Raw genomic sequence first — 27,617 nt, forward strand, 5'->3', positions numbered from 1 at the left:
GCAAACAGTGTGACCAGAAGTCCTTCTCAGGACTATTGTAGTTGTATACAGGCAGGCAGGGTATAGCCAGGTCGGAGTACAGGAGCAGAGTCCTTCTCAGGACTATTGTTGCTGTATACAGGCAGGGAAGGCAGGGTATAGCCAGGTCGGAATGCAGGCTAGTGACCAGAAGAGTCCTTCTCAGGACTATTGTTGCTGTATACAGGCAGGCAGGCAGGCAGAGTATATAGCCATTACTAGTGGTGACCGTATACCAGCCTTCATCATATCTGGGGCTGGTGTACACAGTCTAAAACAGTCCTGATAGTGTCAGACTTCTCAGTAATTGTCGCTCCTAAAAACCTGTTAGGTTCTTAGTGCGTCCGTGCTTGCATTTAAAAACCACACGTGTGTGCCTGTCGGTGGCAGCGTACAGGTGCACTTGTGTGCGTTTTGCACAAACCTGGATATAACGCACAAGTCTAGTGAATAATACACGTCAGTCAGCAGTTTCTGATAGTGTCAAACTTCTCAGTAATTGTCGCTCCTAAAAACCTGTTAGGTTCTTAGTGCATCCATGCTTGCATTTAAAAACTGCACGTGTGTGCCTGTCGGTGGCAGCGTACAGGTGCACTTGTGTGCATTTTGCACAAACTTGGATATAACGCACAAGTCTAGTGAATAATACACGTCAGCAGTGTCTGATAGTGTCAGACTTCTCAGTAATTGTGGCTCCTAAAAACCTGTTAGGTTCTTAGCGCGTCCGTGCTTGCATTTAAAAACCGCACATGTGTGCCTGTCGGTGGCAGCGTCAGGCTCCACATTGTCCCTGGATAGAGACGTGCATGATGGCCTGTAAACCTGAAGTGTCCATTGTAAGGAAGTGGGTCTATTGTAGTATAGCCCTTAGGCAGGGCAGCCAAAAATTGGGAGGCTCCACATTGTCCCTGGATAGAGACGTGCATGAGGGCCTGTAAACCTGAAGTGCCCATTGTAAGGAAGTGGGTCTATTGTAGTATAGCCCTTTGGCAGGGCAGCCAAAAATTGGGAGGCTCCACATTGTCCCTGGATAGAGATGTGCATGAGGGCCTCAAACACTGTTCCCATTGCAAAGGAGCGGTTCTCCTGTCGTTGTAATGCCCATTCTGAAAGAATGGGCGAAAAAATTTACCACTGGGGGTATACCTGAAACAATGGCCTAACTATTGTAACGGTCATCATGGTGGCGCATGAGGAGAAGGAGGAACAATCCAGCGATTAGCCAAACTCCAGAAGTGTGTACCCATGGGTGAGTGGAGCTACATGGCAAATTCCCGTTACAAACTTTAAATTCCGCTCTCATTTGCTGGAGGTTTGGTGAATTCTGGCCCAATCCAACCCTTGTTCATCTTGATCAGAGTCAGCCTGTCAGCATTTTCAGTTGACAGGCGGGTGCGTTTATCTGTAATGATTCCACCTGCGGCACTAAAAACACGCTCTGACAAAACGCTAGCGACAGGGCAGGCCAGGACTTCCAAGGCGTAGAGAGCCAATTCATGCCACGTGTCCAGCTTGGATACCCAATAATTGTAAGGCACAGAGGAATGTCGGAGTACAGTTTTTCGATCTGCAAGGTACTTCTTGAGCATCTGGGCAAACTTAGGATTTCTTGTGGCACTACCCCGCACCTCAGGGGCTGTGGTACGTGAGGGGCTGAGAAAACTGTCCCACATCTTAAAGACTGTTCCCCTACCTCTGGCGGATTGGACTTGTGCCCCTCTCGGCTGTACGCCTTGGTTGTCCACTGATTCCTGACCTATGCCGCTAGCGTTTTGTGAGGGGAATGCTTTGCCTACTTCCGTGACTATGGCCTTCCGGAACTGCTGCATTTTGGCTGACCTCTCTGCCTCGGGAATAAGAGACATAAAGTTCTCCTTGTAGCGTGGGTATAACAGTGTTACCAACCAGTAATGATTGTCGGCCAAGATGTTCTTAACGCGAGGGTCACGAGACAGGCAGCTTACCATAAAGTCAGCCATGTGCGCCAGACTCTTAACAGCCATCACTTCAGTATCCTGACCAACACGATGACTGAACATGCTGTCCTCCTCCTCCTCATCTACCCTGTCCTCTGGCCAGCCACGCTGAACCGAGGATATGACTGGTGTGCATGTCATATCCTCAATTTGGCCGGAGAGTTGCTCCATGTCTTCATCCTCCTCCTCGTCATAGTCCTCCACTGCACGTTGTGATGAGACGAGGCTGGGCTGTGTGTTATCACCCACACCCACTACTGTTTCTTGCTCCAACTCATCGCGCTCCGCCTGCAATGCATCATGTTTGTTTTTGAGCAGAGACCATTTTAGAAGGCAAAGAAGCGGTATGGGGACGCTAATAATGGCGTCATCGCCGCTCACCATCTTGGTGGAGTCCTGAGTGCTGCCCTATCTCTATTGTTGGACTCTATCCAGGAACTTTTTTTGCTTGGGGGATAAGCACCACCTGCCCAGTGTATGTGGAGGATTGCCGCCTGCCGTCTACACAAGCAACACGGCTGATGCCCAGGGGAGGGTAGCTGCGGCAATTTCTGTTGATTGATCCTCAAAGTTTTGGAGGATGGTACATATGTCGGACATCCATCTCCACTCCTCAGGTGTTATGTGTGGAGTTTGACCCATTTCCCGATGGCTTAGGTGATGCAGGTACTCAACAACTGCCGTCTTCTGCTCACATATCCTGACCAACATGTGCAGAGTTGAATTCCAACACGTGGGGACATCACACACCAGTCTGTGAGCCGGAAGATGCAAACGGCGCTGAAAGACGGCAAGGCCAGCTGAAGCAGTAGGTGACTTTCGAAAATGTGCAGACAGGCGGCGAACTTTTACCAGCAGATCAGACAGCTCTGGGTATGACTTTATAAACCACTGAACCATCAGGTTGAACACATGGGCCACGAATGAAACATGCGTCAGCTGGCCTCGCCTCAAAGCCGCCACCAGGTTCCGGCCATTGTCACACAGGACCTTTCCTGGCTTTGGGTTCAGAGGTGTGAGCCAGTGATCTGCCTGCTGTTTCAGAGCTGTCCACACCTCTTCTGCATTGTGGGGTTTGTCACATATGCAGATTAGCTTCAGCACAGCCTGTTGCCGCTTCGCCGAGGCAGTGCTGCAGTGCTTCCAGCTTGGGACTGGTGTGGAGGGTAAAGTGGATGAGGATGTGCAGGAGGAGGAGGAGGAGGCTCAGGAGCATGAGATTCCGGAGCTGTAGAGTGTGGGTGAAACCTTGACTGAGGTAGGGCCTGCAAACCTTGGTGTGGGAAGGACGTGTTCCGTCCCTTGCTCAGACTGGGTCCCAGCTTCCACAATATTAACCCAGTGTGCCGTCAACGAGATGTAGCGGCCTTGCCCACAAGCACTTGTCCACGTATCTGTGGTTAGGTGGACTTTGGCTGAAACAGCATTGTTCAGGGCACGTGCGATGTTTTGTGACACGTGGTTATGCAATGAGGGGACGGCACACCGGGAGAAATAGTGGCGGCTGGGGACCGAGTAACGTGGGACAGGTGCCACCATCAGGTTGCGGAATGCTTCTGTCTCCACCAGCCTAAAAGGCAACATTTCCAGCGCAAGCAGTCGCAAAATGGATGCATTTCTTGTTAGCAAAAGTATAGAAGGTTATAAATAGCATAATCTTACAGGTAGATAGAAGAGCGACCTAGATTATTAGAGGAATGGGGGGGGGCTGCAATACCAAGACAGGTTATTAAACTTGGGGTTAGTTAGTTAGGAAAAACAAAGGCTTAGGGGGATCTAATCACAATGTATAAATATATGAGGGGACAGTACAGAGACCTTTCCAAAGATCTCTTTACACCTAGGCCTGCGACTGGAACAGGGGGCATCCGCTAAGTCTTGAGGAAAGAATGTTTAATCATAATCACAGATGAGGATTCTTTACTGTACGAGCAGTGAGACTATGGAGCTCTCTGCCGTATGATGTTGTAATGAGGGATTCACTAGTAAAATTTAAGCAGAGCCTGAACGCATTTCTTGAAAAATATAATATTACCAGTTATGTATATTAGATTTTATGACAGGGTGTTGATCCAGGGAACTAGTCTGATTGCCGTATGTGGAGTCAGGAAGGAATTTTTTTCCCCATTGGAGCTTATTTGACACATTGTGTTTTTTTTGCCTTCCTCTGGATCAACATGTTAGGCTACGGGTTGAACTAGATAGACTTAGAGTCTCCCTTCAACCTTAAAAACTATGATACTATGAAAATTAGTTAGTTAGCATTTAGAACTGTGGCATGTGGGGCGTTGGCAGTGTATTTGCGCCTGCGTTCAAAGGTTTGCTGAATAGATAACTGAACGCTGCGCTGGGACAAGGACGTGCTTGATGATGGTGTTATTTCTGCGTGGGCAACTGCAGGTGCAGGGCCGGAGGAGGCTTGTTCGCGGGCAGCATGGACAGGGGATTGGCTCGCATGCACAACAAGCGAAGACGTAGCAGTGACATCAGCAAGCACTGCTCCTCGACTCTGTTGTACATCCCACAAAGTCGGGTGCTTGGCTGACATGTGCCTGATCATGCTGGTGGTGGTCAGGCTGCTAGTTTTGGTACTTTTGCTGATGCTGGCATGGCAGGTGTTGCAAATGGCCTTTTTGGAATCATCTGGAGCCAACTTAAAAAACTGCCAGACTCGGGAAGACCTAACATTTGTACAGGCACCTTGTGTCGTGTTGTTGTTCCAGGGAACGGTTGCCTGACTTCTGCCTGGGGCCACCACCCTGCTTCTTACTGCCTGTTGGGATGCTACGCCTCCCTCCCCCTGTGCACTGCTGTCCTCGCTCTGCATATCCTCCTGCCAGGTTGGGTCAGTTACTGGATCATCCACCACGTCGTCTTCCTCTTCCGCACCCTGCTGCTCCTCCTGACTTCCTGACAATTGTGTCTCATCATCATCCACCCCTTGTTGAGAAACGTTGCCAACTTCGTGAAAATGTGGCTGCTCAAATATTTGGGCATCTGTACATACAATCTCGTCATGACCCACTTAAACAGGACCTGGCGAGAGGCCAGAATGTGCAAATGGAAACGTGAACAGCTCTTCCGAGTGTCCAAGTGTGGGATCAGTAATGTCCGTGGACGTGTACTCGGCCTGGTGGTAGGAAGGAGGATCAGGTTCTGAAATGTGCGGTGCAGTATCACGGCTACTGACACTTGACCGTGTGGAAGACAGAGTGTTTGTGGTGGTGCCAATCTGACTGGAAGCATTATCCGCTATCCAACTAACAACCTGTTGACACTGGTCTTGGTTCAAGAGCGGTGTACTGCTGCGGTCCCCAAGAATTTGGGACAGGACATGCGAGCGAGTAGATGTGGCCCTCTTGTTCGTTGCCAACGCCCTTGCGCATTTTGCAATGCTGTGCTGACGTGTATTCTCTAGACTTGTGCGTTATATCCAAGTTTGTGCAAAACGCACACAAGTGCACCTGAATGCTGCCACCAACTGGCACACACGCGCGGTTTTTAAATGCAAGCACGGACGCACTAAGAACCTAACAGGTCTCTATCCAGGGACAGTGTGGAGCCTCCCAATTTTTGGCTGCCCTGACTAAGGGCTATACTACAATAGACCCACTTCCTTATAATGGGCACTTCAGGTTTACAGGCCATCATGCAGTTCTCTATCCAGGGACAATGTGGAGCCTCCCAATTTTTGGCTGCCCTGCCTAAGGGCTTTACTACAATAGACCCACTTCCTTACAATGGGCACTTCTGGTTTACAGGCCATCATGCACGTCTCTATCCAGGGACAATGTGGAGCCTCCCAATTTTTGGCTGCCCTGCCTAAGAGCTATACTACAATAGACCCACTTCCTTACAATGGGCACTTCAGGTTTACAGGCCATCATGCAGTTCTCTATCCAGGGACAATGTGGAGCCTTCCAATTTTTGGCTGCCCTGCCTAAGGGCTTTACTACAATAGACCCACTTCCTTACAATGGGCACTTCTGGTTTACAGGCCATCATGCACGTCTCTATCCAGGGACAATGTGGAGCCTCCCAATTTTTGGCTGCCCTGCCAAAGGGCTATACTAAAATAGACCCACTTCCTTACACTGGGCACTTCAGACTTCAGGTTTACAGGCCATCATGCACGTCTGTATGCAGAAGCATTGGTGAACCTCACAATTTTGGAGTGCCCTGGCAAAGGAAAATACTACAAAGACTCACTTCCTCAAAATGGGCACATTAGACTCAAGAGGCCTTCATGTACGTCTCTTCTCAGGGACATCGGAGTGCCACACAATGTTTTCACGTAAAATCTTTCATGTAATCTCAAAAAGTAACATACACCAACTCTATCCCACTATTGGGTATGTGCCCTTAACATTTCCGCCATGAAAATTCATTTTGGTGTCATTTTGGAAGTTTTCTGGCGAGTCCGTAAAAATGGCGTAAAACTCGGATAAAATTGTTCACAGCTGTGACTTTTGAGTGATAAATGCTTCAAGGGGTCTTCCCCATGCTGTTGCCATGTCATTTGAGCACTCTTCTGAGACTTTTGTGACATTTTTAGGGTTTCTACATGCTGCCGGGGGGGTCATTTCATAAAAATACTCGGGTCTCCCATAGGATAACATTGGGCTCGGTGCTCGGCCGAGAAAACGAGTATCTTGGGATGCTCAGCCCGAGCCACGAGCACCCGAGCTTTTTGGTACTCGCTCATCACTAATATTCATCATTGTTTCATTTATTAGAATAGCTTTCTCTGTTGCTGACATTTGTTTAGGAATTGCGCAGGGGATCTATATATGCATAACATTTCTATGTGAAGATTATCTCCTTATGCAGTTCCTGCATTCTTAAGTTTCAACTCTCTTTTCTGTTTTTATTTTTTTTTCATTTTTCTCTTTTTTATTTCTTTATTCTCATTTTTCATTTCATTTTTTCTCTCTCTTGCTTGTTTTGTTCTCTTAAATTGCTGTTATTTATTTGGACATTGATATATTTGATATCTTTTCATCATTAATCTGACTTTTTTTGCTTGTACGATGTCACATCCTTTTTATCCCTCCCCCACCCTTTCTCTTTCAATCTCCACCATGCCTTGAAACATTATGGATTGGGACTAAGAGCGTTAAACTCGAAACGTGTACCATCTGTACATTCTTCATCTCCATGGGGATTTTTTATGCTTAGGATGTGAAATTTGTCATCCTCTTTTTTAATGGATATTCAATAAAGATTCATTTTTTTATACCTCAACGTGGATTCTGGATTTTTCTTTGCACTTTGGAATTCCTAGCCTGGCCGGCTTGTCTCCGTGCACCTGTCCCTCATTTGGAGCCTCCATTGGACTGGGTGAGTTGATTTTCTCTTTTCCTTGGTTTTCCAGTGTTGAATGGAGTATCCTGAGTCTTGTAGTTCTGCAGCTGCTGTCTGCTCTTTTGCATACACTAGTGAATGGAGCATACTGAGCCTTGTAGTTCTGCAGCTGCTGTCTGCTCTCCTCCATACAGACAGACAGCAGGTGCAGAACTACAAGGCTTAGCATACTCCATCCAGGACTGTATACAGGAGTTTTTTTACCCCAAAAAAATTACGTGGGCTTCGCCATGTTTTTGTATGCTAGCCAGGTACAGCAGGCAGATACAGGCTGCCCCCAACCCCCAGCTGCCTATTTGTACCCAGCTGGGAACCAGAAATAAAGGGAAGCCCTATTTCTTTTAATTATTTCATGAATTTCATGAAATAATTTAAAAAAAAATGACGTGGGCTTCGCCCAATTTTTGTGTCCAGCCAGGTACAACTAGGCAGCTGGGGATTGGAATCCGCAGATCAGGGTGCCCAAGCTTTCTGGGCACCCCTGCTGCAAATTGCAGTCCGCAGCCACCCCAGAAAAGGGCACTTTCATAGAAGCGCCATCTTCTGGCGCTTTATCTAACTCTTCCAGCTGCCCTGGTGACGGGTGGCTCGCTGGGTAATAATGGGGTTAGGGCTAGCTGTATATTATCAACTGGCCCTAAGCCCGAAATTCATGGTTCACACCAATATTAGACATGGCCACCATGAATTTTTAGTGCAGATAAAATAAAACACAACACAGAAAAATATTTTTATTAGAAATAAAACACAACACAATTAGTGACTCCATCTTTATTTAAATAAAGAATTCCCCTCTGCAGTAATCCTGGGTCAAGGGTCCAACACCATCCAATCCGGATCCACTATCATCTGATCGGTTTGCTGGAAGGCAAAGCGATCAGATGATGTGTCAGGTTCAAGGGCCTGAATCACATGACACAGCAGATGATTGTATAAATGGCTTTAGTACAATCAGCTGATGCAACAGTGCCAAACAAAAAAAAAAAGCTACTCACAGCTCGCTTCAGGTGCTGTGTGGCGAGGACACCGATCGCTCGCGTTCTACGGGCTCCCTGTCATCTTCCTGTAGCAGAGCTGACAGTGTCGTGTGGATTACTTCGGACCTGGATTGTTGTTTGGGGATTAATAAAGAGGTAAAGGAGGTGTTTTTTTGTCTTTTATTTTAAATAAAGGATTTTTTGTTGTGTGTGTTTCTTTACTTTCACTTACAGGTTAATCATGAAAGGTATCTCGGGGAGACGCCTGCCATAATTAACCCCATTATTACCTCGATTGCCACCGCACTAGGGCAATTCGGGATGAGCTGGGTAGAGTCCCGGGACTGACGCATCTAATGCATGCGGCAATTCTGGGTGGCTGCTGAGTGATATTGTTAGGGTGGTGGGCTTCCCATAACGTGGCGCTCCCCATCCTGACAATACCAGCCTCCAGCCGTGTGGCTTTCTTTTGGCTAGTATCAAAATTGAGGGGAACCAATTTTTTTTTTTTTAAATTATTTATTTATTTTACTGCACGATATAGACCTGCCCACCAGCGGCTGTGATTGGTTGCGGTGAGACAGCTCTCACTCATCGTTGGGGCGTGTTTGACTGCAACCAATCATGGGCGCCGGTGGGCGGGGAAGTAACAGAATACCTGATTGAATAATGAAGCGGCAGCCATTTTCAAAAGAGGAAAAGCCACAGGAGCTTTGTGACAGCCGTACAGCGCCGCGCCCGTGATCGGTGAGTAGGAAAGAGAGAGGGATTGTGCTTTGGACGCAGGACGCATGCAGATACACAATGTGCGCACTTACTTACTGTGAAAAGCCATGCTTTTGGTAATTAAACCATTCTCGAACGGTATCTCGAACTGCCGAACTTTAAGCAAATCAATCGAGTTCGTCGAACGACTTGAACACCGCCCAAAATCACTCGAACATGAAATTGGCGAACCGTTCGACTCAAACATCGCTCAACTCTAATGTACATGGAATAATTGAATTGAAAATAGTTACTCCGGTTTTGTATGATTAATTTTGCAGATTACAAAATTATCCCTTCCAGTTCAGATAAGTATACTCCTTTGCTAGTTTCGCCCCACTCAATATTCCTACCGTTGAATGACATTTCATATCCTGTAGCACTAGTCCCACCCCTCACATTTGTTTCCAGTGCACTTGTACCAATGTGACTGCTGCTCATGATATGTGGGTTTTGCTTTAACATGATTTTTCTATTTCCGCAGGATAACTGTGAAGCTTTGTCCACACCAACATGTAGCAGTGATGACATCGCCAAGATGGACAATAATAGTGAAGAGACTAGTGAAGAAGCTGCACCTTCAATTCTACCTCGGCGGCTCTCATCAGGTCACAAAAGATCTTTTATGGCAAGATCTTATGGCAAGGTAAACCAATCATAACGCAGTTGTGACCACCAATCAGAGCTGAGGGCGCGTTGGGAAAAAGAACCAAAAAACACGCCCCCGTCGCTGAGTTCTGAATTGCCAAAAAGGTCACTCGTCATTGTTGCCGTGTCAAACACAGTGATGCATGCAGTGCAGTGGGCCACCAATGATCAAAAAAGGAACCAGGACGTTCAGGTAAGATCAACGAGATCGCAGCGGGGCGCCGGTCCCTGCTATGTGTCAGATGTAGCGAGGTCTCTGACAAGGTCACTATTGCATCACAAAACCTGTGATGTTTCAGCGATCTCTCTAGCGATCTCACTAGGTGTGACTGGGGCTCAACACCAGACTCCTAAGAGTCTTCTAGAAACAATGAGGGGCTTATCTCTCATCTATAAACAAACTATCTTCATGTCTGGCTGAATTTTAAGAAACTTAACCCATTCTAGGAACTGACAGAGTCCATGTCGTCACAGCGTACACTAACGATTCCAGCTAAATTTGCAGTCAAATGGCGCTCCATCCCTTCTGTCATGCACCCAAACAGTTGATTTCTGCCACATTTGAGGTATCACAATAAATTGTATGGTGCATTTTTTTCCTGTTGCCTCTGTAGAAAAAAAAAGCTATCTGATTAAAGTAACAATTTTGTGGTAAAATGAATTTATTTTTTTTGGCTTAATTTTATAAAATTCTGTGAGGCACCTGAGGCTTCAAGGTGCTCACCAAGCCTCTACAAAAATTCCTTGAGGGGTCTAGTTTCCAAAATGTGGTCTCTTTTGGGTGTGCTCCATTGTTTAGGCACATCAGAGGCTTTCCAAACGTGACATGGCATCCGATATGTATTCAAGACTATTTTGCGCTCTAAAACGCAAATGGTGCTCCTTCCCTTCCGAGCCCTGGAGTTCACCCAAACAGTAGATTTCCACTAAATATGTGGTATCAGCATACATACGACAAATTTCACAACAAATTGCATGATGCATTTTTTCTTATGACCCTTGAGAAAATGCAACATTTTATGACTAAAGTAACATTTTTGTGGGAAAAAGTAATTTTTTCATTTTTTTCTCTTCCACATTGCTTTAGTTCATGTGAAGCTAAACTAAAAATTTAATAAACTTCTTGGATGTGGTTTTGAGAAGTGTGAGGGGTGAAGTTTTTAGAAAGGTGTCACTTTTGAGTTTTTTCTGTCACTTGGGCCTCTCAAAGTCAACTCAAATGGGATGTGGTTCCTAAAAAAAAGTTTTGTAAATTTTGTTGGAAAAAAGAGAAATTGCTAATAAACATTGAAACATTATATCTTCCTAACAAAAACATAATGTTTAAAAAAAATGTGGAAATGTTATATAATAATTATTTTGTGTGACATATCTTTCTGGTTTAAAAACCTAAATATTAAAAATTTGAATATTGCCCAATTTTCCAAATTTTTGCCAACTTTACGATTTTTTCACAAACAAATACACAAAATAGCATCTCAAATTTACAGCTATCATGAAGTACAAAATGTCACAAAAAATAATCTCAGAATCCCCGGGATCCGTTTAAGCATTGCAGAGTTATAACTTCATAAAGTCACACCGGTCAGAATTGAAAACAATGTCCTGCTCATGATGGTGAAAACAGGCTCAAGGGTGAAGGGGTTAGGGTTTTGTAAAGCCTAGGGGGATGCAAAAGTAAGAAAATGGGGGTAAGAGCAGGACAATTATACATACTCGAAGATGGGATGTCCTTCAAACTGCTGTACTCTGTATTCGCCCCTGCTGTTGAAACAAAATGACAATTCACTTCTTCGCCCAAACACCCTGTTACGGGGGAACTGGCCGATTAGGATAAAGGTAATGAATATCCCAATTAGAGATGAGCGAACCGGTCCCGGTTCGGCTCGAGGCGGTTCGCCGAACGGGGGGTCTGGCTCGAGTTCGGCTCGTCGAACGTTCGACGAACCGAACTCGAGCCCATAGGAAACAATGGCAGGCAATCACAAACACAGTAAAACACCTAGAAAACACCCTCAAAGGTGTCCAAAAGGTGACAAACAACTCACAACACAACACAAACACATGGGAAAGTGACAAGGACATGTACTCATGCGAAAACAAAACAGCTGGACAAGGAAAAAGAGGAGGACACACAGATATAGGCATGGCACGCCCTTCTAAAGTCATGTAAAACACCGCAAGGTGACTCCAAGCGGAGTCTCCCTTTTTTCCAAAAATTGGGCCCCACACACCCACCCCTTCAGTGGCAGCAGTTGTGCCCCAGTTGTACACTTCACAGCTAGATTTGCATCAAGCACATTCAAAAATACGCCATTCTTATCCGTCCCCAGGATGACACCGGGGTAGGTAGCAAAGTCTTTCCTGATCCCAGCTCTGTTCATCTTGGCTTCTTTTAAAAACACAGCAAGCAAGGGTTACTCCAAGCAGAGTCTCCCTTTTTTCCAAAAATTGGGCCCCACACACACCCACCCCTTCAGTGGCAGCACTTGGGCCCCAGTTGTACACTTCACAGCTAGATTTGCATCAAGCACATTCAAAAATACGCTATTCTTAACCGTCCCCAGGATGACACCGGGGTAGGTAGCAAAGTCTTTCCTGATCCCAGCTCTGTTCATCTTGGCTTCTTTTAAAAACACAGCAAGCAAGGGTTACTCCAAGCGGAGTCTCCCTTTTTTCCAAAAATTGGGCCACACAGACACCCACCCCATCAGTGGCAGCACTTGGGCCCTAGTTGCAAACAGGATGTTTTGATTTGCATCAAGCACATTCAAAAATACGCTATTCTTAGCCGTCCACAGGATGACACCGGGGTAGGTAGCAAAGTCTTTCCTGATCCCAGCTCTGTTCATCTTGGCTTCTTTTAAAAACACAGCAAGCAAGGGTTACTCCAAGCGGAGTCTCCCTTTTTTCCAAAAATTGGGCCACACAGACACCCACCCCATCAGTGGCAGCACTTGGGCCCTAGTTGCAAACAGGATGTTTTGATTTGCATCAAGCACATTCAAAAATACGCTATTCTTAGCCGTCCCCAGGATGACACCGGGGTAGGTAGCAAAGTCTTTGCTGACCCATGACTTGTTCATCTTGGCTTCTTTTAAAAACAATGTAAGCAAGGGTTACTCCAAGCGGAGTCTCCCTTTTTTCCAAAAATTGGGCCACACAGACACCCACCCCATCAGTGGCAGCACTTGGGCCCTAGTTGCAAACAGGATGTTTTGATTTGCATCAAGCACATTCAAAAATACGCTATTCTTAGCCCTCCACAGGATGACACCGGGGTAGGTAGCAAAGTCTTTGCTGACCCATGACTTGTTCATCTTGGCTTCTTTTAAAAACAATGTAAGCAAGGGTTACTCCAAGCGGAGTCTCCCTTTTTTCCAAAAATTGGGCCACACAGACACCCACCCCATCAGTGGCAGCACTTGGGCCCTAGTTGCAAACAGGATGTTTTGATTTGCATCAAGCACATTCAAAAATACACTATTCTTAGCCGTCCACAGGATGACACCGGGGTAGGTAGCAAAGTCTTTCCTCATCCCAGCTCTGTTCATCTTGGCTTCTTTTAAAAACACAGCAAGCAAGGGTTACTCCAAGCGGAGTCTCCCTTTTTTCCAAAAATTGGGCCACACAGACACCCACCCCATCAGTGGCAGCACTTGGGCCCTAGTTGCAAACAGGATGTTTTGATTTGCATCAAGCACATTCAAAAATACGCTATTCTTAGCCGTCCACAGGATGACACCGGGGTAGGTAGCAAAGTCTTTCCTGATCCCAGCTCTGTTCATCTTGGCTTCTTTTAAAAACACAGCAAGCAAGGGTTACTCCAAGCGGAGTCTCCCTTTTTTCCAAAAATTGGGCCACACAGACACCCACCCCATCAGTGGCAGCACTTGGGCCCTAGTTGCAAACAGGATGTTTTGATTTGCATCAAGCACATTCAAAAATACGCTATTCTTAGCCGTCCACAGGATGACACCGGGGTAGGTAGCAAAGTCTTTCCTGATCCCAGCTCTGTTCATCTTGGCTTCTTTTAAAAACACAGCAAGCAAGGGTTACTCCAAGCGGAGTCTCCCTTTTTTCCAAAAATTGGGCCACACAGACACCCACCCCATCAGTGGCAGCACTTGGGCCCTAGTTGCAAACAGGATGTTTTGATTTGCATCAAGCACATTCAAAAATACGCTATTCTTAGCCGTCCCCAGGATGACACTGGGGTAGGTAGCAAAGTCTTTGCTGACCCATGACTTGTTCATCTTGGCTTCTTTTAAAAACAATGTAAGCAAGGGTTACTCCAAGCGGAGTCTCCCTTTTTTCCAAAAATTGGGCCACACAGACACCCACCCCATCAGTGGCAGCACTTGGGCCCTAGTTGCAAACAGGATGTTTTGATTTGCATCAAGCACATTCAAAAATACGCTATTCTTAGCCGTCCCCAGGATGACACCGGGGTAGGTAGCAAAGTCTTTGCTGACCCATGACTTGTTCATCTTGGCTTCTTTTAAAAACAATGTAAGCAAGGGTTACTCCAAGCGGAGTCTCCCTTTTTTCCAAAAATTGGGCCACACAGACACCCACCCCATCAGTGGCAGCACTTGGGCCCTAGTTGCAAACAGGATGTTTTGATTTGCATCAAGCACATTCAAAAATACGCTATTCTTAGCCGTCCCCAGGATGACACCGGGGTAGGTAGCAAAGTCTTTGCTGACCCATGACTTGTTCATCTTGGCTTCTTTTAAAAACAATGTAAGCAAGGGTTACTCCAAGCGGAGTCTCCCTTTTTTCCAAAAATTGGGCCACACAGACACCCACCCCATCAGTGGCAGCACTTGGGCCCTAGTTGCAAACAGGATGTTTTGATTTGCATCAAGCACATTCAAAAATACGCTATTCTTAGCCGTCCCCAGGATGACACCGGGGTAGGTAGCAAAGTCTTTGCTGACCCATGACTTGTTCATCTTGGCTTCTTTTAAAAACAATGTAAGCAAGGGTTACTCCAAGCGGAGTCTCCCTTTTTTCCAAAAATTGGGCCACACAGACACCCACCCCATCAGTGGCAGCACTTGGGCCCTAGTTGCAAACAGGATGTTTTGATTTGCATCAAGCACATTCAAAAATACGCTATTCTTAGCCGTCCCCAGGATGACACCGGGGTAGGTAGCAAAGTCTTTCCTGATCCCAGCTCTGTTCATCTTGGCTTCTTTTAAAAACACAGCAAGCAAGGGTTACTCCAAGCGGAGTCTCCCTTTTTTAAAAAAATTGGGCCACACAGACACCCACCCCATCAGTGGCAGCACTTGGGCCCTAGTTGCAAACAGGATGTTTTGATTTGCATCAAGCACATTCAAAAATACGCTATTCTTAGCCGTCCCCAGGATGACACCGGGGTAGGTAGCAAAGTCTTTCCTGATCCCAGCTCTGTTCATCTTGGCTTCTTTTAAAAACACAGCAAGCAAGGGTTACTCCAAGCGGAGTCTCCCTTTTTTAAAAAAATTGGGCCACACAGACACCCACCCCATCAGTGGCAGCACTTGGGCCCTAGTTGCAAACAGGATGTTTTGATTTGCATCAAGCACATTCCAAATCCACAAGCATTTACTCTCCCCAGGATGACACAGGGGTAGTAAATTCCTTCTGGATCCATGACTTGTTCATTTTGATGAACGTCAGTCTGTCCACATTGTCACTGGACAGACGCGTGCGCTTATCTGTCAGCACACACCCAGCAGCACTGAATACACGTTCAGAGACAACGCTGGCAGCTGGACACGACAAAATCTCCAAGGCGTAAGTTGCGAGCTCTGGCCATTTTTGTAGGTTTGAAGCCCAAAAGGAGCAAGGCTCCAGTTGCACAGTCATGGCATCGATGTTCATTTGGAGATACTCCTGTATCATCCTCTCCAGCCGTTGACTATGTGTCAGACTTGTTGTCTCTGGTGGCCTTGCAAAAGAGGGTCTAAAAAAATTATGAAAAGATTCCATAAAATTGCTGTTACCGGCACCAGAAAAGGTCCTACTGGTACGGGTAGACTGTTGAAGATGACGAGACCGTCCCATGTTTGTCAAGTTACAACTGGGAGATTCACTCCCTGCACCTGCACGGTTGTTTGGTGGAAAAGCCGAGCTAAGATCTAGTAACAGCTTCTGCTGATACTCCTGCATACGTGCGTCCCTTTCTATGGCTGGAATTATGTCACAAAATTTGGACTTGTACCGGGGATCTAATAGTGTGGCAATCCAGTAGTCATCATCACTTCTAATTTTGACAATACGACTGTCATGTTGGAGGTAGTGCAACAAAAAGGCACTCATGTGTCTTGCGCAGCCATGCGGACCAAGTCCATGCTGTGTTTGTGGCATAGAGGTGCTACCCGTTCTTTCTTCCTCTGACATCTGACCCCAACCTCTTTCAACTGAAATTTGACCAAGGTCTCCCTCATCCGCTGAGTCTTCCATGTCCATGGACAGTTCGTCCTCCATTTCTTCATGTTCTCCTGCACCTTGCTCAACATTTCGCCTGCTACTATGCGCCCTTGTCGATCCCTGTCCCCCATGGTCCCATGCCTGCTGCGTTGGTGATGATGAACGTCTGGACCTTGGTGATGTTGTTGTCCCTTGCGCATATGAATCCTCCTGTAGTTCCTCCCCTTCATGTTGTCCCACCCCCTGACTCCGAATAGTGTTTAGCGTGTGCTCCAGCATGTAAATGACTGGAATCGTCATGCTGATAATGGCATTGTCAGCGCTAAACATATTCGTCGCCATGTCGAAACTGTGCAGAAGGGTGCATAGGTCCTTGATCTGAGACCACTCCATCAGGGTGATCTGCCCCACCTCTGCATCTCGTTGGCCCAGGCTATACGTCATGACGTATTGCACCAGGGCTCTGCGGTGCTGCCACAGTCGCTGTAACATGTGGAGAGTTGAATTCCAGCGTGTCGCCACATCGCATTTCAGGCGATGAACCGGCAGGCCGAAAGACTTCTGGAGCGATGCAAGTCGCTCTGCTGCGGCGCTTGAACGGCGGAAGTGAGCTGACAGTTTTCGTGCCCTGTTCAGAAGGCCATCTAGGCCGGGATAGTGTGTTAAAAATTGCTGCACGACAAGGTTCAACACGTGAGCCATACAAGGTACGTGTGTCACCTTGCCCAGGCGAAGTGCCGCACCCAGGTTTGCAGCATTGTCGCACACGGCCTTACCAGGCTGCAGTTTGAGTGGAGACAACCATTTATTAAACTCGGACCGCAAAGCTGACCACAACTCCTCAGCTGTGTGACTCTTATTACCAAGACATGTCAAGCTAAAGACCGCCTGATGCCGTTGCGCTCTGCTGCCAGCATAGTAATGAGGGGTGCGTGATTCCTTCTGCGCAGTGAGAACGCTGGTGGCCTGACCAGGCAGGCTTGGGGCGGAGGTGGAGGACCCAGATGAGGTGGAGGATGCAGAAGCAGTGGCGGAACTTGGACAGACAGAGGATTGACACACAAGTCGTGGGGACGGCAAGACTTGTGCAGCAGACCCTTCACCATCTATCACCATAGTTACCCAGTGCCCAGTCAGCGACATGTAACGTCCCTGTCCATGCTTACTGGTCCAAGTATCGGTGGTGAAATGCACCCGTTCACACACAGAGTTTCTCAAGGAAGCGGTGATGTTGTGTGCGACATGCTGGTGTAGCGCGGGCACACCTTTCTTAGAGAAGTAGTGGCGACTAGGCATCTGGTACTGGGGCACAGCGACAGACATAAGGTCTCTAAAATCCTGTGTGTCCACTAGGCGGAAAGGCAGCATTTCGGTAGCCAACAGCTTACAGAGGGATAGAGTCAACCTCTTAGCTTTGTCATGGGTCGGAGGAAGTGGCCTTTTATTTGACCACATCTGAGGGACAGAGATCTGGCTGCTGTGTGTAGACGGTGTTGAGTAGGGTGTCCCTGGAAAAATGCAGGTTTGTGAGGAAAGTGCAGGCGGAGACATGATGTTGCCTTCATCCAACGTTGGTGCTATCGATGTCTGAGAGAGCTGTACACACTCACTTGTTTCCCCTTCCAAACCAACTGACGACCTTACAAGCAAACTGCCTGTTGCGGTTACAGTGGTGGAAGTTTTGCGTGGAAAAACAGGTGTGGCAGCTGTCCCCACAGTCCTAGAAGATGAAGAGCGCGCGGATGCAGTGGAAGGGGCGGGCGGTGGATGGTTCGCTCCGCTAGGCCGCATTGCAGCACGGTGAGCTTCCCACCGGGACTTATGATATTTATTCATGTGACGATTCATGGAAGAAGTTGTCAAACTGCTGAGCTTTTGACCTCTACTAAGAGAATCATGACAAATGTTACATATCACATGAGTTGGGCGATCTTTTTCGATGTGAAAAAAGGACCAGGCTAGGCAAGGCTTAGAGGCCATGCGACCTGTTGATCCACCCCGAATAATGCTCATAGGCAGAGTGGTGGCTGAGGATGCAGTTGTAGACGTGCTACCAGTGCTCCGACTCTGTCCAGGAAGGCGCAAGGTAACTTCGTCGTCGGTTGCATCCTCCTCCACCGCCTCTGTTGACCTCCTCGAGTGCCTGACTGGGGGTTGACAGTAGGTGGGATCTAGAACGTCATCATCAATTGTTGTGTTTGCACTCCCCTCCCCCTCAGACCGAGCCTCTTCTTGCCCTGACGGAATATTTAAGTTGTCATCCCAATCGGGTATCTGCGTCTCATCTTCATCAGTATGTTCCTCATTGTCTATAACCACAGGTGTTACAGTTTGTGACAAAGGGTCAACATTATGCTCAGAAACTTGGTCCTCACGGCCTGAATCTGAGTCACAAAGGTTCTGGGCATCACTGCAGACCATTTCCTGTTCTGTACTCACTGTAGCTTGGGAGCAGACCTCTGATTCCCAGGCTATAGTGTGACTGAACAGCTCTGCAGACTCAGCCATCTCAGTTCCACCATACTGTGCAGGGCTGATGGAGACTTCAGAGCTGGGAGAAATCAAGTGTGATTGGGATGACAACTCAGAGGACTGGTGTTTTTTGGATGCGGTACTTGAAGTGGCTGAGAGGGCACTTGTTGGACCACTTGAGATCCATTCAAGCATTTTCCTTTTTTGCCCATCATCTACCTTTCTTCCTGTTGTTCGTGTCCGTAAAAAAGGGAGCACATCGGATTGTCCACGGTAAGTAGTAGACATCTTACTTTTGCTGGTAGATGGTCTATCTTCAGCAGATGATAATGGAGCTTTGCCACCTTCCCCACGGACAAAACCTTTTTTGCCTTTTCCACCACGCCTCTTCCCCTTTCCACCAGCATCTGTCATTTTGCCACTCATGTTGATTGCGACAAGATTGTGGACTGAAAATGTGGTAGTAAAAATTGAGAGGTGGTGAAGATTGCAGTGGTGGTCTAGCTTTATTAACAGCAGAATAATAAAGAATAAATATCCCTGACAATGCAACTTAGTTATAATTAGTTGGAGTGTGCAACGCAGGCAGACGTGCTGCAAATGTCTTTGCACTAGTGGGACTATAGCAAAGTCCAATAGCCACGTATAGGATGCCACTAGGTACACTGAGTGTTTGCTAGTATAATGGCTTGGTTAGAATGAGTTGTAGTGTGCAACGCAGGCAGACGCGCTCTGCAAATGTCTTTGCACTAGTGGGACTATAGCAAAGTCCAATAGCCACGTATAGGATGCCACTAGGTACACTGAGTGTTTGCTAGTATAATGGCTTGGTTAGAATGAGTTGTAGTGTGCAACGCAGGCAGACGCGCTCTGCAAATGTCTTTGCACTAGTGGGACTATAGCAAAGTCCAATAGCCACGTATAGGATGCCACTAGGTACACTGAGTGTTTGCTACTATAATGGCTTGGTTAGAATGAGTTGTAGTGTGCAACGCAGGCAGACGCGCTCTGCAAATGTCTTTGCACTAGTGGGACTATAGCAAAGTCCAATAGCCACGTATAGGATGCCACTAGGTACACTGAGTGTTTGCTAGTATAATGGCTTGGTTAGAATGAGTTGTAGTGTGCAACGCAGGCAGACGCGCTCTGCAAATGTCTTTGCACTAGTGGGACTATAGCAAAGTCCAATAGCCACGTATAGGATGCCACTAGGTACACTGAGTGTTTGCTAGTATAATGGCTTGGTTAGAATGAGTTGTAGTGTGCAACGCAGGCAGACGCGCTCTGCAAATGTCTTTGCACTAGTGGGACTATAGCAAAGTCCAATAGCCACGTATAGGATGCCACTAGGTACACTGAGTGTTTGCTAGTATAATGGCTTGGTTAGAATGAGTTGTAGTGTGCAACGCAGGCAGACGCGCTCTGCAAATGTCTTTGCACTAGTGGGACTATAGCAAAGTCCAATAGCCACGTATAGGATGCCACTAGGTACACTGAGTGTTTGCTAGTATAATGGCTTGGTTAGAATGAGTTGTAGTGTGCAATGCAGGCAGACGCGCTCTGCAAATGTCTTTGCACTAGTGGGACTATAGCAAAGTCCAATAGCCACGTATAGGATGCCACTAGGTACACTGAGTGTTTGCTAGTATAATGGCTTAGTTATCAGTTGGAGTGTGCAGAGGACAAGAGGGTACAGTGGCAGGATTGTGGTGCTCTGGGTAGAGGAATGGAAGACTGCCTTTCTATTCCCTCCTAATGGTGAAATGCAGGTAGGAAATCCCTGACCTGGGCTACACAGACGCTGTTGCTGTTTGCAGGACCTGTCACCTATGGCTCTCTGACCCTGCCGGTTGGAGCCCTTAAAAGGACTGCTATAAAGTGCTCTCCCTAAGCTGTCTAACGCTGTGTATGCAGCGCATACAGCTGTATCGGCTATAGGACTCAGGAAGACGGAGCTGCGACAGTGATGTCTGACACCAAAGACGCAGAAGGCAGATAATGGCGTCCGTGAAGAAAATGTCCGGTTTTATAATGCAGGGACATGTGACATGCAGATCCTATCACACATGCCGTTGCTTCTCTGGCTCAAAGTCCACTTAGCTGTGTGTGTGTCTGGGATTGGCTGACATGCTGGCCCGCCCCACAAGACGCGCGCGCTTAGGGAAGGAAGACAAGAAAAAAAAAAAAAAAAATGGCGATCGCCATTATAGAAACAGCAGTGATCTGAAGGCGCTGTTCACGCACACTATACACTGAAATGTGATAATAGTTTGATTCACAGAGTGACTTACACTATTACAGCAGAAACCAAGCTATGATTTAGCTGTTTTTTGGCTGCTAGAACCGTTCTCGAACGTTTCTAGAACTACCGAGCTTTTGCAAAAAGCTCGAGTTCTAGTTCGATCTAGAACATGCCCCAAAATCACTCGAGCCGCGAACTGGAGAACCACGAACCACGAACCGCGCTCAACTCTAATCCCAATTACCAGTCGGACTCCACCGTGCTCCAAAATGGTAAAGGTTCTGCTGGCAATCCGTACATCAGGCGGATAATACAGAGCTTGGTGGCTCTAAAATTATATGAACCTGATCCAAGTTAGGCGTCACCTGGACCAGGACTTTTGTGAACCCTGTTTATGCCACAGGGTCCACACACCCAAATCAGGAACTCCCCTGCTAACACCACCTGGAGTATACTGTCCGTGTGTGTAGGGGGCACACCCAGACAGTAGGCACAGCAGTCACAGCCCAGTTAACTCCATTGGGCTGCTACAACAATACTGGTGCGATAGGAGGGGAAGCACAATGCCTGACCCTTGCATGCCAAGAAGCAAATCTTGGCATGACAGGCACCGGACGCCTAACCCTACCTACCGCTTCCAGAATTAGTTTGCTATAGACCGCAAAGTCGCTCAAACAATAGGACTTGGAGGAGAATGTGTGAAGAATGCGCACCATGGTGTACTTTCCAAGCCCTTTTATCCCCTAGGAACCTCCCCAAACCCATGGTGAGCCACAATGATGCCTCTATGGGCCACTATCGGAGTGCCACATCATTAGTGATGTCACCAGCGGCCTATCCGGAACCACTACGTCACTGATGACTAATGGACAGCACCGCCCAAAACACCATACCAGTCATCGTCTGATGACTAATGGTGGGATGCCAGGTCATAGGGACGGGCCTCCGCGAGTCCAGAATGGTCACATCATCAGGGTACCTGATGCTATCCAGCCTATCAGGGCCTGCCACCTCATGGACATGCCCAGTGAAGTCCTTACTGGACTTAGCCTCCAATGCACTAAGTGCCTGAGCATGCTCAGTAGCCTGAACCACAGACTGTCTCATTTCTGAGACAATCAGCCTGAGTATGCTCAGTAGGCACAACACAGGACTTGGACACAGAACAGAGTCCAAATACCTGATCAAAGAGGCTTTTTGCACTAAGTGTGGGAGCATGCCCAGTAGCCTGATCTTAGGACTTAGCCTCAGAAATGGCACTATCAGGCTGAGCATGCTCACTAGGCGAAACAATGGACATAGGCTCTGGCTGGGGCAAATCGGCACGCACATGCGCTTTAGCCATCTCTCCACACTTAGACGAGGAGGAAGAAGCGGCCAGCTGGATGACCCAAGGCATGGCCAAAAATGGCGTCCGACGCCTGGGCGTAGCAGCAACCACAGCAGGCTGCTTGCGTCTATGGCGGTGTCGATTTGTAACACACCCTCTGTTCCATCATCTGAGATTGCTTGCAATCAGACTGCTATACACACCCCCTGCTGATTAAGGAAACTGAATATTCTCTGCTTCACCCACCCACCCTCTGTGCTGGCGTCTGTGATTGGTTGCAGTCAGCCTGCTGTATTGTAGTGTAAAAATAAATGAATAATTTTAAAAAATGACTTGGAGGTCCCCCTTATTTTGCTAAACACCAAAATCTAATGCAGCAGCTGCAGGCTGAAATCAGGCTGGAAAGGAGACAGTATTACTTTTCTATCCCTGACAATAGCAACCACTAGCTGTGAGCTATATGATGGTTGGTTGACAAAAATAGAGGGGATCAAAGTAGCGAATGTTTGGTTCACTGAGCCTAACCAAGTAAATGCTACATTCACCAAACCGTTCGCCAAACCGAACCCTTAACTTCGAAAGTAATCCAGCAAAAACACCCTTAAATCCGGCTTCCAAAATAGCTTCCAAAACAGCAAAAATACATTTTACAGTGCAGGCCCACTGGTTTGGCATAGACATTAGCTTCCTAGATGACTGACAAGGAAATTTAGAGGTGGATGAGAGACAGGTGTAGGGCTGGTGCTCCTATACCCCTGCCAGTACAGACAAGACACAATTTGGAGACCCATCTTGGAATATTGATGATTCAAAACCATTCAGGCAGGCAGCAGGACAGTAGCATCAAATACCCCCCTCCCATTTTCCCATTGTGTCCTAACCAGGCATATGGATAAGTGGCTTGGAATTTACATTTGTGTTCCAAGGCCTAGGTTAGGGGCAGGTGAATACTGACATTGGACAAAGACTCAGACGTGGTTTCTGATGATGCTTGCAATTATGCAACAATAGATGCAAATTGGGAGGCAACCATGCCTGCATCCTTGAAATAAGATTTGCAAGCATGTAGCATAGGAGAAAAAATAGTGAAGTCTAGAGATGAGTGAACCGGTCGCGGTTCGGCTCGAGGTCGGTTCGCCGAACGGAGCTCCCGTTCGAGTTTGGTTCGTCGAACGTTCGACGAACCGAACTCGAACCAATAGGCTATAATGGGAGGCAATAACAAACACATAAAAATACATTATAAATGTACACATACAGTTAATAAACATTGGCATAACACTTACCGGTCCCCGCGATCCCTCCTGCACTCTGTCTCCTGCCGCTATTCCATCCGATGATCGCTGAATCCTCCCGGTGACCGGCATTGCCAGCAGAGATGCAGGACCTATCGTGACGTCAAAATAGCCATGTGACCAGTCACGTGGCTATTATCTCATTGGCTACAGACTAGTCACATGACTATGACGCGTCATGTAGGACCTGCGAGTGCATCTCTCCGGTACACGGTGCACATTTGTGTATCGCCGTGTACCGGCGACATGCTCTAGCACACGGTCGACTTCGCGTTCCGTTAGGGACCGACTGACACAGCCGGTCATTAACGGAGCTCACCGTTGCCATAGCAACGCAGTTAGCGGTGATGTCACCGCTAACCGCGGCTCCGGGAGCACCGTTGCTATGGTAACGCGTCTGTCAGCGTTACCGCTGTTACCGCTAGCAGCACTGATCCCTCACGGAGTGAAGGCTGCATGCTGCTTCTCGTGCAGCTTTCACGGAGTGAATGCTCCACGGGAAGCAGCGTCTTCCCCCATGCAGCAGTGATGTAGCAGAGCTGCATTTGTTGAACGAGAAAGACAGAAGACCATGGATCGTGGAGGGCTGACAGGGGGTAATAAAGATGGAGTTTCTAATGTGTCTGTGTATTTATTTCTATTAAAGTATTTTTTCTCTGTGTGGTGTCTTTTTTTTAACCCTTTATTGGAGATTCTTAATGGCCGGATCAAACGTGCCTGACATTAACAATCTCTGGCTTAATACTGGCTAGTAAAACAAAGCCAGTATTAACTCATGATTACCCAACAAGCCACCCGGCTCCAGGGCTGTTGGAAGAGTTGGATACAGCGCCAGATGATGGCGCTTCTATGAGAGCGCCATTTTCTGGGACGGCTGCAGACTGAAATTCTCAGCAGAGGTGCCCAGAAACCTCGGGCTAACCTGTGCTGCGGATTCCAATCCCCAGCTGCCTAGTTGTACCTGGCTGGACACAAAAATGGGGCGAAGCCCACGTCATTTGTTTTTTAATTATTTCATGAAATAAGTGAAATAATTAAAAAAAAACGGGCTTCCCTATATTTTTGGTTCCCAGCCGGGTACAAATAGGCAACTGGGGGTTGGAGGCAGCCCGTGGCTGCCTGCTGTACCTGGCTAGCATACAAAAAATATGGCGAAGCCCACGTCATTTTTTTGTGGGCAAAAAACTTCTGCATACAGTCCTGGATGGAGTATGCTGAGCCTTGTAGTTCTGCAGCTGCTGTCTGCTCTTCTCCATACAGACAGACAGCAGCTGCAGAACTACAAGGCGTAGCATACTCCATCCAGGACTGTATGCAGAAGTTTTTTGCCCCCTGAAAAAATTATGTGGGCTTCGCCATATTTTTGTATGCTAGCCAGGTACAGCAGGCAGGTATGGCTGCCCCCAACCCCCAGTTGCCTATTTGTACCCGGCTGGGAACCAAAAATAAAGGGAAGCCATTTTTTTATTATTTCATGAATTTCATGAAATAATTAGAAAACAAATGACGTAGGCTTCGCCCCATTTTTGTGTCCAGCCAGGTACAACTAGGCAGCTGGGGATTGGAATCCGCAGCACAGGTTGGCCTGAGCTTTCTGGGCCCCACTGCTGCGAATTACAGTCTGCAGCCGCCTCAGAAAATGGCATTTTCATAGAAGCGCCATCTTCTGGCGCTGTATCCAACTCTTCCAGCACCTGCCTGCTATACCTGGCTAGCATACAAAAATATGGCGAAGCTCACGTCCTTTTTTTGTAGTTTTTTGGCAAAAAAAAATAAAAAATGCTTCCCTGGATTTTCCATTGTCAGTGAAAATAACACCAAGCAGTGGGGGTTAGCAGCCAGTAGCTGCTTGGATTTCCCTTAGCTAGCAATACAAAAAATGCAGCGGGAGCCCATATATATTTTTTTTAAATCTTTAAAAAAATGACGTAGCGCTCCGCGGTATTTTTGATTCTCAGCGCAGATAAAGCAGACAGCTATGGGTTGCCACCCCCATCTGCCTGCCGTTACCTTGGTTGGCAATCAAAATACAGGGAAGCCCATTAATTTTTTCTATTTAAAAAATAGTTAAAAAAAATGACATTGGGTCCCCCCATTTTTGATAGCCAGCTAGGGTAAAGCAGACGGCTGTAGCCTGAAAACCACAGCTGGCAGCTTTACCGTGGTTGGGGATCCAATGTGGAGGTCCCCTCAGGCTCTTTTTTATAATTATTTTATAAACATTAATAATTACACAATAAAAGTAGGGTCCCCCCAAATTGGATCACCAGACAAGGAAAAGCGGACAGCTGTGGTCTGGTATTCTCAGGGTGGGAAGGTCCATAGTTATTGGGCCTTCACAGCCTAAAAATAGCAGGCCGCAGGCACCCCAGACGTGGCGCATCCACTAGATGCGCCAATCCTGGCGCTTCACCCCAGCTCATCCCGTGCCCTGGTGCAGTGGCAAACGGGGTAATAAATCGGGTTGATACTAGCTGTAAAGTCACCTGAGATCAAGCCCAGCAGTTTGTGATGTCATGGCGTCTATTAGATACCCAACATCATAAACTGTCAGTACTGACAAAAAAAAAAAATCGACAAAAGAAATTTATTTGAAAAAACAGTCCCCAAAACATTTCCTCTTTCACCAATTTATTGTAAGAAAAAAAATAAAGGGGTCCCACGACGACTCTGGACTGTCTAGAATATGGGGGGGAGACACTCAGGGAACGTATCCCCCATTTTCTAGGAGTGCGGACCCTTCATGTGAGGAGTGTGGGTGCAATGAATCTGCACTCACTCTCCCCGGGTCCACAGCAGCAGAGTCCATGTCGTAATGGTTGCTACCAAAGCTGCAATGCCCTGCTCATGAGGTAAGGGCATGCCTAATCAGGAGAACTACTGTAGAGGAAGCTCTGCTCACTGGTATATAGGTGCTCAGAGGTAATAATACATAAAATTAGTGAGTAACCTCAGCACTCTAAATCTCCCAGACTAAGTCAGTAAGTCACAATGGATAGTAATGCAAAATCACTCTTTATTGGTCCGTATTAAGAAAAAAAAAATTTTCATAAGCATATATGTTTTTGTCCAAAACAAGTTACAAATGACGTTTCGGCCTGAGCCTTCATCAGATTGGACTTATCTGCATGTAATCATGAAAAATGACAATAATCAGTATCACATAAGAGTGAGAGAACAATAACATAAACTCGAACAATGTAGAGGTGCAATTGGGATGCAGCAAAAAAATTGCAACACAGCAAGAAATGAAACACATCATACAAATGTCATAATACAGTACAAGGACAATATAGTAATGACAAATATGGGGTCAGAGTAGGCTTAGACAGCTCTGGTACGAAAGAGATGTCAATCATAAAGTAACATGTGCAGTAGGTGTAGAGCTACACTATGCATGGCAGAGCTAATGGGTAGACAAACCATAGAAAAAGAACGGAGAAAAAGTGGAGAAAAAGTGGAGAAAAAATGGAGAAAAAAATGGAGAAAAAGTGGAGAAAAAGTGGAGAAAAAGTGTAGAAAAAGTGTAGAAAAAGTGTAGAAAATATGGAGAAAAAATGGAGAAAAAGTGCAGAAAATGTGGAGAAAAAGTGGAGAAAAAGTGGAGAAAAAGTGGAGAAAAAGTGGAGAAAAAGTGGAGAAAAAATGGAGAAAAAATGGAGAAAAAGTGGAGAAAAAGTGGAAAAAAGTGGAGAAAAAGTGGAGAAAAAAATGTAGAAAAAGTGGAAAAAAAATGGAGAAAAAGTGGAGAAAAATTGGAGAAAAAGTGGAGAAGAAGTGGAGAAGTGGAGAAGAAAAGAAGTGGAGAAGAAGTGTTTGTTCATGCCAGATGGGAGATAAATAATTTTTTACCGGCGCTGTCATTTACTGTAACGTGATCATTGGTGTACGGTGTATACCTGTGATCACGTGAGCGGCGACCGGAAAAACCATCCTGAATCATGATCTCCAGGGTCTCAGCTAGCCTTGAAACCCCGGAGATTTTCTGACGCCGGGGGCGCTATTCACTTATTTCTGCCTGCTGTTTATAAACGGCAGATCAGAATAAGGCTACATTAACATGACCGATCCATTTTTGCGGTCTGCAAAAAACAGTCCGTTTTTTTT

This window comes from Anomaloglossus baeobatrachus, chromosome 1, assembly GCF_048569485.1.
Source record: "Anomaloglossus baeobatrachus isolate aAnoBae1 chromosome 1, aAnoBae1.hap1, whole genome shotgun sequence".
NCBI classification, from domain to species: Eukaryota; Metazoa; Chordata; class Amphibia; order Anura; family Aromobatidae; genus Anomaloglossus; species Anomaloglossus baeobatrachus.